Below are 12,642 nucleotides of genomic sequence, written 5' to 3' on the forward strand. Positions count from 1 at the left end.
CATCGATTAATAGAGAAAAATCAAACGTAAAGGGGATACAGATACGATAAAAAGTCATAAGTCCAAGGTTGTAGATAATTCCAAACTGAACGGAGATTGTGCAGTCCGTTATGTGATAGGACTTCCTGAAGATCTGCATCATCATTAAAATTGCCTCCAAATTTCGATATTCTTCGGGGATAAAAAGTGAAAAATTTAAAGATCATGGAAGTTTTCCGTCCGTTACAGGCTAAAACGTATAATTTTCTCAAAATTCAATTTTCTGTTTCGTCTGGCAGATTATGCCGTAATCAGGATTTTGGGCGAGGAGGGTAAAATTAGGACTTTCAGGAAACTAAACAAAAAAAATATGCAGATGGTCATTGTTACCCCTTAAACGGGTATCTGTGCAAAAATTTCACCACAATAGTTAATGTACAGGCACACAGTCGTTATGATTTTATTTATATAGATAGATAAGAAATCTGCTGCACGTAGAACACCTTTTGGGCTATGTCCTCTGAACTTAACCTGAAAAACTTACCATTCATGATATCTCCCTTATTAATCCTCCTGACGAAAACATTCACATGAAAATAAAGTTTTAGAGATTGAATTCCATCATGTTTGGTCGATTTCCAGTCAGGTTGGTCTTGTACTGAATATATTGTGGAAGAGTAAAATCACCATTTCGGTTCCCTAAAAACCGCCAGTCCATTCCGGGAACATGAAAAGTTATTGACCTTTAAAACCTACCTTTGGACAGTTGAATGCTAAATATAAAGCTTGGTTCGAATTTCAAGTTGTAAGAAATAAGCTTTACACGCACCCGCTCTTGAGTTAAGTCCGATGGGACTTGTACCGAAAAACGGTCCGTTAATGATATCTCCATTATTAATCCTCATATCGAAATGATGTACATGAGAAAAAAGGATTAGAAACTAATTTCCATTAAGGCACGTAGATTTCCATTACGTTTGGTTGTGTATATTTTGTGACAGTGCGAAATCACGGTATCGATTTCGTATAAACCCCCAGTCAGTTCAGAGATTTAGAAACAATATTTCCCCTAACGCCTACCCAAGGACAGGTGGATTCTAAATATGAAGTTTGGTGGAAATATATCCAGTAGATTCTAGAACTCGCGTACATACGGAGTAATTAAGGAAGAAAATAATCCAGTTAAGAAAGTTAAAATTAATAGAAAATGGATTATAACTGAGGACAGCCGGATAACGACAAATACCCAGTGAATGTATTCGAAAATAATATGCCCCTCAATAAATTATGCTGGTGTGAGTTATGGATATAAGAAAGCGGTAACAGTGGAGAAATTTGGGCGCTGTGATTCTTAGGTAAACAGATAAGAAGATGACTAATGGTGTTATTACTTAATCTATTCGAGGACGGTTATAACCTCAAACGATATTCCGGCAATATCCCGCAGATAGGCCGATTGACGCCTCTCTTGCCTTCTACCCGAGGAACAACCACAAATTTAAAAGCATGATGAGGAAAATGGTAATACGTTACTTCCCTGCTGGCAGCAGTCAGAGACGTTGCCATGGTAACCTGTAGGTTCGTTATCGGTCTGTCGGTCATTCAATGCAGAGCATGATACCCGCAGAAAATAGTAAATTTCTCCGTCATGTTGAAGAGTAAGGTTTTCAGATACGGTCTACAGAGTTTACAGAAAATCAATAGTATAAGAGAATATGGAGTAAAACTGTTGTGGTTTTCCTAAAACCCCGTCTATTCATAGAGTTTAAAATGACATGCATATCGAGACCTTCCCCGGGATGAGTATACTCTAAATATGAACTTTGGTTGAGATCTATCCAGCCGTTACGACGTGATGGCGGCAGAGACAAACAGGTAAACAGCCACGAAAGGTAAAAATCACCAATTCGATCTTGAATTGATCTAAAACGGATAAATATCTGAAAAATTGGCAAAACAAAAGAAATTCCAGACAGTGGACCTTTACAACTTTATTTATATAGATATACAGAAATCAGCCACGTAAATGGCGGTAGCTCCTATTAAGTCCCCATGTGTGCTGCATATCCTCTCGTCGTGTTTCAGCAGCACATGTATTCCAGTGATCTACAGTTATTACTAGCACTAATTGTATTTTCCAACATACCAAACCGAAACCACACAGCGCAACAGTCCCGAAGGACTAGGCCTATCAAGCGAGTTTTCTGCTTAACGTGTGATAGAGCGTTGCGTTGTCGTGCAACAGAAAAACATCTTGTCGACGTCGATGTTATAAAACACGACTCAGTCGAGCGTGAAGCTTCATTATGAATCCCACACATTGGTCGGAATTAATATAGGTACCTTAAGCCATGATGTCGACAAGCTGCAGTGCCTCCAAGGTAGGCATCGCTTTACCTCCCGAAGGCGCCACTTCGAAATTTTTACTTTTGGTGATGGAGTTGACATATTCATACGATGCTTACCTGCTGATTCCTTTGTCGTCACTGTCTCAGAATGATGCAGCTGTGTTTCACTTCCCGACACAGTTCTTGAGAGTAAGTCATCCCCACGATTCTCGTACAGAATCAAGTGTTCGCTGCACAGTCTTTTATGCTTCTTTATTCCAGCGGTCAATATTCTCGAAACCCACCTAGAACAAATCTTTTTCCAATCCCACCTGCCTCAGTATTCTTCACACACTTACTTTCCTAAGTCCCATCTAACATGACTTTTCACTCTCAGTTGCATGTTTATTGTCGATAATCATGTGAACGTGCTGTATATTGTCACGTGTTGGTGCAATATGCAGTCTACCACTCCGAGGACAATCTTCACACTTGATTTGCAAAATGTTGCCCAATAACCTCCGTTTCCAGGGACATACCATATTACTTTCGACAGCATCATCTCCGTACACGTGTTTCAACTGCTCATGAACCTTTTTCCACGGTCTCATTCTCGCTACACAGAAACTCTGTAACATCATTTTGTTTTTGACGGACATCAAGTGCAGCGGTCAACTCGTGCGTGGTAATTGGTTGAAGTAAACTCAAATAAAAGTGATGTCGGAACTTCTATGTATTCTATAAATAGCAAAGGTATATAAAAATAGCATTGTAAAATAAACGTGGTGTGTACACTTATGCAAACCGGTTGAGAACTTGAATACGAGCGCGATTAAAAACTATGCGGTCATTCAGATTCTGAAGTAGCATAGTAATGGCTCCACTATTAAGCAGAGGACTTTCGTGTATTTTAAGTCGCACCAACTCCAGTCATATGGCAACGATGGTGTAGGAAAGGGCTGGGGCTGAGAATAAAGCGATCGTAGTCTCAATTAGTGAACAGCCCGAGCAGTGTCTGGAGTGAAAATGAGAAATCACGAAAAATGTTACTAGGGCTGTGGACAGTGAGGTTCGAACCCACTATCTCTCAAGTACTAGCTCACAGCTACGTGACTTGAACTACGCAGCCACTCGCTCGGGAAACAGAATTTACGCGTAGGAAATGCAGGTGCCGGGATGGAGGTAAGAATCTCCACAGGGTAGAGAACGATGTCTCCCTTATTTACTACCGTGTCAACGGAAGTGTTCACGACTTGATAGGCATCAGAACTGCCTTGTAAAATATAGTAAACCAACATAATTTATTGAAAATTCCGAGTTGTTGCCATTTATTTAAATGGAAGTCAGTTACCAGTTGAAACGAGTTGGTTTTTATCACTGCTGTTACCGCGGCGTCCTGAGATTCGCTCTGTATGCAAATCTTGGGAAACCAAACGTTTCATCCTGTTACAATTTCGCATAGTAAAACAGATGTTGTAAATTAAATTTTAATTCAGTTGTGTTCTTAAACATTTCTTCGTAAGTTCAATATTAAGGAAGGTATTTAGAAATTTTCTTTTCCTGATTCCTCAGAACCTACTGTTCAAATTTAAATTTTGAAGCAAAATTGTGACCCCACATAGCTGAGAATTATTTCTTTATTTATTTCTTTATTTATTTATTTATTTATTTATTTATTTATTTATTTATTTATTTACTTATTTATTTATTTATTTATATTATTCCGACATCACTCAATTTATCTGCTGAATATTTTTTTAGGTGCCTGTTTGCTGCACACAGATAAATTCTCCTCTAGTCTTACAAGGGAAACTGTGAGACTTCCCATCGACAGTTGCCAAAAACATTCAGAAATGGAAGCATATGCGAATAACTGAAGGGATATGGCAGCGACATTTGGAAATCACGTGTTATGTCTATAACGAAAAGTCACCACGAATTGTCCATTTTAAAGTCAGACTGACATACACCTCAGGTATTAAAAGTAGTAGAGAGAGAATAGTTCTGACACTGGCGTTTTTCGCTTTCTGTATCAGCTAACCCGACGTGTATAAGAACAGAATAGGCCCTTTTAATAGTTGAAGTAAGATACATGGTGCGCTCCGAAAAAATTTGAACCGGATACATGAGCGGTCATACTGATCAATAATTTGAGAAAAGTAATTCAATATCTCGCACCGTTGTTATTTTATTCACTGCTGAAGTTAGCCAATCAGGGGCGCAGTACTGGATCGAAACGAGAGATGTATTCTACATAAAAAATGTACCTATTTTGTTGTTATCGACATGGAGTTAGCTGGTACACGCCTCTAATTACGTTTACTACAGGTGTGTCAGTCTGACGTTAAAACTGATGATATATGTGGAATACGACGTCATTTTATTATTCGGTGCATGTCTGCTTTGTGTATAGCATGATCGTGACTGTTGTGCAGGCCTATTCGTACGCTTAACAAATGTGTGTGAACTAATAGTTGAGTTGTCTGCTTAGTCAAACAGCTTGTAAGCCTCATGATGTGGTACAAGTGATAGCGGGCACGCATAATTATCAAGAGCACGGCACAGCTCCAAAGTACAGCAATCGAAAGGTCAATTCCACGAGAGTTGCGTAGTCATTTGCAGCAATATGTCGATAGAGTGAATGTTGTTTCAGAAGGACAGGCAGATTGGCGTGTTAATGATGGTGACTGCTGATATTGATGGAACTTCGGGCATCTTGTCTCAAGATAGCGATAATTAGGGTTCGGAAATTTATGACCTAAATAAGTACAAAATATATAAATATGCAAAATATATGCAAAATAGCTAAATATGACCACAAAAAAAGTAAAGTACGACTAGCATTAGAGTACGTATTACTAACACTAAACATGTCAACAAGGTATTAGCGAAAATATAGCAGACACATTTATCATGAAAACTGACAGAGCTACAGTTGGTGCACCCTAAGGCGCAGTTCTCGCTCTGTTTTCCGAAAGAAAGAACAAAACATAAAGTATTAGCATGCTTTTTTTTTCGTATCTGTCGGAGTACGTTCGTTCAACATCACCTTCTACCTGTCTCTCACCGAGCTCGATAGATGCAGTCGCTTAAGAGCGGCCAGTATCCAGTATTCGGGAGATAGTGGGTTCGAACCCCACTGTCGGCAGCCCTGAAGATGGTTTTCCGTAATTTCCCATTTTCACACCAGGCAAATGCTGGGGCTGTACCTTAATTAAGGCCACGGCCGTTCCTTCCCACTCCTAGCCCTTTCCTGTCCCATCGTCGCCATAAGACCTATCTGTGTCGGTGCGACGTAAAGCAACTAGCAAAAAAAATATCTACCTGTCTCTCTCGGAAAAAGAAAAAATACATCTACTACAGTATTCTGCAATCCTGTGTCTGAAAATCGACGCAGATAACATGTACCCTTTTAAAAACGATGCTTCAGTTTAAACAAAAATATCAAAATATAACCAGATATGACCTTATATCACTAAATCGAGCAATACATGACCAAAACAATAAAAATGGAAAAATATGCATTTATGTGCGATTTAAAATTGCTTTAAACGGGGTCAGCGACCCATATTTAACCATAATTCCGAGAGTATAGCTCGCCTGGTGACCATGATCGTTAAAGCTATATGGTCTCACACCGTGGTTAGCCGGTTCGTGTCCCGTAGATCGAAAACAATTTCACCATCAGAATGTTGGTCGGTAGGGTGACATACAATTTATAATCATTAAATTAGGTGCCAAAAGCCTGGATTAAATTCCAGACCTGCACCAAGCGAGCAGAAATTGTCCTCGGACACTCTCGGCACTGAAAGCCAAACGATGATAATAAATCCCTAGAGTTAAATGGTGCCCGGATGAAAGTCTCAGACGTGCTGTCTTCTGAGTCCAAATAGGTGAGTTCTATCCCGACAAAGTCCGGTTGTATTTTAAGGTGCTCATATACGCCTGCATTTTGTCGATGGATTTATCGGCACGTAATAGAACTGCGGGACATAATGTCGGCACCCCTATACAGTATATTCGTAAAGCGTAATAATAATGAAAGTCATTCACCATCACTTTTCTACAAAAATTATCTGCAGTATCTATGTAAAATAAATCTGTTGCAGCAGCTGTCTGAAAATGAAAACATCACTCTGCAAAGTATAAAGAAAGAACCAAATGTTCTTGACAAAAGTGATTTGATGAAACACAATGTGCCTGTAAGTATGCAGGGGTTAATATAAGGTAAGATCTTCATAGGGGCAATCACATAAATGCGATTATAAATAAACGGTACAGATCTCTGCACATGATTATGAGGGTATTTCGGGGTTGTAGTAAGGATGTAACTAGACTATGGTGCCAGTGTATGGGATCCTCGCTACGATTACTTGATTCGAGAACTGTACAAAATCCAAATAAAAGCAGATCGAATTGTTCTGGGTGAATTCCGACAAAATATATTTGGGCTGGGAAGACTTGGGAGAAAGGAGACGAGCTGCTCGACTGAGCGGTATATTCCGAGCTGTCGGTGGAGAGATGGCGTGGAATGACATCAGTAGACGAATAAGTTTGAGTGGTGTCTTTAAAAGTACGATAAATCACAATATGAAGATAAAGTTGGAATTCAAGAGAACAAATTGGGTCAAATATTTTTTATAAGTAGGGGAGATGGGGATTGGAATAATTTACCAAGGGAGATGTTCAATAAATTTCCAAATTCTTTCCAATCATTTCTAGGAAAACAACAGATAGGGAATCTGCCATTTGGGCTCGTTCACTGAACCAAACGCCGCTGTTAGAAGGCCCACAGGATTCGTTACCAGAAAATATACTGTAACGAGAAGTCGACTGTCCACTCCTATACCATTCCTATGAATTTGTGTATATTTTTCGAAGAGACGGAGTATCTACTATACAGTCAGGAGTATGTGGAAGGCTTGAAAAGTGTGCTTCAGAAACCCTAATGGTAATCAACTTCCGAATTTGACCACAACGCAGAAGGTGAGACATCCATAACAATCTCACTGTCCTGGATACGTAAGATTCTGAAACTGAGACTACCACGGGCATATCATAGGCAACATATTCGTGGTCTGGTCAAATCGACACGAGTTTGCTACACAACGCGTGTACATTCAGTGCCACTGCTCCTCCCTGAAAACGAAATTTCTCACGACGTGTTCATATATTTGCTCCGAATTTAATATTTTCTCTTCATTGAAAATGTTAGAATTTTGAGATACAGGCAGAAATGGGGGAGAATTTAATTTAAGAAGAAACCTACGAAGTTCCATTTTTGTTAATCTTGTACTGCAGGTAAAGGAGAGTCTATGTTGAATATAAAAGTAGATCAGAGCCAACGAACGAGTTGGATAATATAAATAAATATTTAACGACGAAACGAAGCCAACAGAATTTAAATTATACAATCAGCCACCGAGCTTGATAGCTCCAGTCACTTAAGTGCGCCCAGTATCCAGTATTCGGGAGATAGTGGGTTCAAACTCCGCTGACAGCAGCCCTGAATATGATTTTTCCGTACCTTACCATATTCACGCCAGGCAAATGCTGGAGCTGTACCTTAACTGAGGCCACGGTCTCTTTCTTCCCACTCCTTTCCTGTCTCACTGTCCCATTGTCGCCATAAGACCCATCTGTCTCGACGTAAAGCAAATTGTAAATAAATAAAAAGTCACTCAGCCACTTTCTACGAATAATAATAATTGCTTTATGTCCCACTAACTACTTTTACGATTTTCGGAGACGCCGATGTAACGGAATGTAATCCCACAGGAGTTCCTTTACGTGGCAGTACATCTACCGACACGAGGTTGGCGTATTTCAGCACCTTCAAATATCAACGGACTGGGCAAGGATCGAACCTGTGAAGTTGGGGATCAGAAGGCCAGCGCCTCAATCGTCTGAGCCACTCATCCCGGTTTCTACGAAAATTCGCACAAAAGCTCGCTGCCAGATGAATCAGGCCGGTTTACAGAAAACCAAAGGGAGGAATTTGCACCGAGCGAATTGGCTGATTGTTCGGGTCACATAACTGTGAACTTGAATCCCACCATCAGCAACCCTGAATACAGTATCTCGTGTTTTCCCATTTTCTCATTAATTAAACGCTGGTAACTGAATTAGGACAATGGTTGCTACCTTCTTAGCCATAAACCTTTCCTATACTTTCGTCGCTAAAAGCCTTCGACGTGTTAGTGCGACGTTGAACAACTAACCAAGAATTGATTTTGTACAAGGAGGTAATAAAGTCCAGGCTTCAAACAAGGTGCTTGGTTGTCGCTTAAACGCTGCACTAGTCTCCGAGAGAAAGTATTTGGGAAGATTAAGGTCGCTTTCACACGGTCCACCGCCTTCCACGCCACTCCATTCCACTCCACTCTAAACCACCACAGGTGTAGAAAGAGTCCCGGAGTTTTCCGATGAGACACGTCACGTGGTGCCACGTCCCACAGGCTGCTGTAAACCGGCTTGAAGTCCCTTCCACACTTGGCAACAAGTAGTTCACGCGTCAATGGTCCAAAGTTAAAGTGGGACGGAACATGTGTGCTGGGGAGTAGAATTTGCCGGCAGGTTGCCGGAAGTGGACAGCAAGGTAAAACAGTATGTCTGAAAAGCAGAGTGGAGTGGAGTGGAGTGGAGTGGAAGGCTGTAGACCGTGTTAAAGCGGCCTAAAGTTCACTATGAATTCAGCATAAATAGAAAGAGGTGGTAAGCTATAATATTTTTTTAATGCAAGTCGTTTGATGTCCCACAACTCAAACAGGCTATCGGCGACGCCCGGATATTAAAGGATCAATGCTAGGAAATAAGTGGTCGTGGCCTTAATGGACGATTTGTTGATCTACAGCCAGGCCTGGACCTCAAAAACGCCAGAAGAAATAGTGCTCTATATGACTGTGATATTAGGGATCACCATTAACAGAAAGAAATCCATCCTCGAACCACAGTCTATATTAACATACTTAACTGTCACCATTGATATTGAAGCCCAGCAGATAACACTGCATCACAGCACCCAGAGCAGAGCCCTGCAGGTTATTCCTCTCATCGCCACGGCCACCGACCATGCACGTCAGCAGATCGCGGGCTACCTCTCCTGGTTGGCTTACGTCATGGGGTGGCCTTTCTTCTTGCCTAAGCATGCCCTATATGGGGAACCCTATTGGATCCGTCAGCTGTTAAAGCCAGAGTTTCGCCACTCCCAGATCAACAGCAAAACCAGTACGGACGGTCAACATCTATGCCGACGCCACGCCGTATTACAAAGCGGCCATTGCTCCTGAGTACGTTCAAGGATGGACCCAAGCCTTTTAGCAGCCCGCGGAAATCCACGTCGCTGAGACAGCAGCCGCTATTACCGCAGGCCTTTGGGCGATCCAGAACTTGCCCTTAGGGCACAACCATGTAACTGTGTATACTGACAGTAGTGTAGCTTTATGGACCCTTCGGTCTGGCCAGGGGCCCATCTTGCACAGGGTATTATATGTATTTGTCTTACTTGTACGGTTAATAAAGATAGCAATGGAAAGGGGGTTTCTCCCTCTCGTGGTGCCCTATCTGCTCCGCAGCTAACCTGGCTGACGTTCCCTCCAGGGAAGTGCTCTATTATTTCCACACGCACCCGGACTTGTTAGAAAAGCCGGGGCGACCGTGGAGGGAGCGTCAGTCTGAACCAGCGAGCGGAGGCGATGGGACAACACAACTAATACCAGCATTTATCTGGTGTGAAAATGGGAAACCACGAAATATTTATCTTCAGGTCTGCCGATGATGAGGTGCAAAACCACCATCTTAAGAATGCAAGCTGATAGGTACACGGAACGTACCACGCAACCAACTCGCTCGGTGTTGTATAATTTGCAGTTTGCTGACGATATTGTCCTCTTCGCTTAATCCGCCAAAAAATTAATCGCACTGTTGAAGGAAGTCAAGAAGACGAAGGAGTGAACCTTCAAATCAATCCAAAGAAGATAGAACTCATGACTAAAAGCTGGGAAGAAGACGTATGCATGAAAAGCGGCCATTTGTTATTCGTGAAATAACAGCCTATACCCTCCTTGGTCAGATTGTATCATTCAGCAAAAGAGCCCAAACGGTAGCATAACAGCGCATAGTTTAAGTTCTGGAGCCTGAAAGTCATACTGATAGTCTAAAATTGAGAAGAGAAATTATGTATATCCGTCCAGTTCTTGCGTATGGCTCACACACATGGTCCTTAGACCAAAGAGAGAGAAACGCATTCACGATCTACCAAAATAAAATTGAGAGATCATTTAAGACATTACCTCAAAGGAGAGAATAGAGAACACGAAAGTGAGGTAAAGGACGAGATTTCAGGATGAAGTGACTGCAACAAGTCGTCAATAGTGAGGAGCGATTTCAACAGGTGGGCAGACAGACTACTAACCTGGGACCCACGGATCGGGGAAGAAATGTAGAAAGACAAAAGACGCGCTGAAGAAGACTTATGGAAAACAGTGATCAGCAAAGACAAAATAGAGAAATAACTGGTGAGACCAGTCAAGAAAGCCGTAAGAAATACACTGACTGACAGAGCAAATGCAACACCAAGAAGGAGTGGTCAGAACTTTATGCCAATTGCAGGGTAGACTGACGTCACTGAGGTATGCTCATGATGTGAAATGCGCCGCTGTGCTGCGCACGTAGCGAACGATAAATGGGACACGGCGTTGGCGAATGGCCCACTTCGTACCGTGATTTCTCAGCCGACAGTCATTGTAGAACGTGTTGTCGTGTGCCACAGGACACGTGTATAGCTAAGAATGCCAGGCCGCCGTCAACGGAGGCATTTCCAGCAGACAGACGACTTTACGAGGGGTATGGTGATCGGGCTAAGAAGGGCAGGTTGGTCGCTTCGTCAAATCGCAGCCGATACCCATAGGGATGTGTCCACGGTGCAGCGCCTGTGGCGAAGATGGTTGGCGCAGGGACATGTGGCACGTGCGAGGGGTCCAGGCGCAGCCCGAGTGACGTCAGCACGCGAGGATCGGCGCATCCGCCGCCAAGCGGTGGCAGCCCCGCACGCCACGTCAACCGCCATTCTTCAGCATGTGCAAGACACCCTGGCTGTTCCAATATCGACCAGAACAATTTCCCGTCGATTGGTTGAAGGAGGCCTGCACTCCCGGCGTCCGCTCAGAAGACTACCATTGACTCCACAGCATAGACGTGCACGCCTGGCATGGTGCCGGGCTAGAGCGACTTGGATGAGGGAATGGCGGAACGTCTTGTTCTCCGATGAGTCACGCTTCTGTTCTGTCAGTGATAGTCATCGCAGACGAGTGTGGCGTCGGCGTGGAGAAAGGTCAAATCCGGCAGTAACTGTGGAGCGCCCTACCGCTAGACAACGCGGCATCATGGTTTGGGGCGCTATTGCGTATGATTCCACGTCACCTCTAGTGCGTATTCAAGGCACGTTAAATGCCCACCGCTACGTGCAGCATGTGCTGCGGCTGGTGGAACTCCCGTACCTTCAGGGGCTGCCCAATGCTCTGTTTCAGCAGGATAATGCCCGCCCACACACTGCTCGCATCTCCCAACAGGCTCTACGAGGTGTACAGATGCTTCCGTGGCCAGCGTACTCTCCGGATCTCTCACCAATCGAACACGTGTGGGATCTCATTGGACGCCGTTTGCAAACTCTGCCCCAGCCTCGTACGGACGACCAACTGTGGCAAATGGTTGACAGAGAATGGAGAACCATCCCTCAGGACACCATCCGCACTCTTATTGACTCTGTACCTCGACGTGTTTCTGCGTGCATCGCCGCTCGCGGTGGTCCTACATCCTACTGAGTCGATGCCGTGCGCATTGTGTAACCTGCATATCGGTTTGAAATAAACATCAATTATTCGTCCGTGCCGTCTCTGTTTTTTCCCCAACTTTCATCCCTTTCGAACCACTCCTTCTTGGTGTTGCATTTGCTCTGTCAGTCAGTGTACATGCTGATTATTTTCGGAATCTCTACCGGGGATTGTCCTAACTAGCAACCTTTCAGTACTCGAAAGAGGTCATTGCCCTCTACGGGATGTTCTAGGCTACAAGAATTGTAAATAGAAGTGGGCCTAATTAAAACAATTGTTTTAAAATATATTCAGCTTTCTGATAGAGAATCACAAGGTTCTCGACCGCTTGCTTACTCCTTTCGGAAAAGAACTGCTTTCGTTCGGTACAGTTTTGCAGTATTTGGGAAACGGTCAAGTTTAATAGGTACTAAGAGAAGTGATGCCGTACAAACAAAAGATTGGTTAATTTAGCGGCACGGTGGATAGAAATTTTAATATTATTCAATGTGAATCTATTAAAACAT

Source organism: Anabrus simplex, chromosome 1 (assembly GCF_040414725.1).
Source record: "Anabrus simplex isolate iqAnaSimp1 chromosome 1, ASM4041472v1, whole genome shotgun sequence".
Taxonomy (NCBI): domain Eukaryota; kingdom Metazoa; phylum Arthropoda; class Insecta; order Orthoptera; family Tettigoniidae; genus Anabrus; species Anabrus simplex.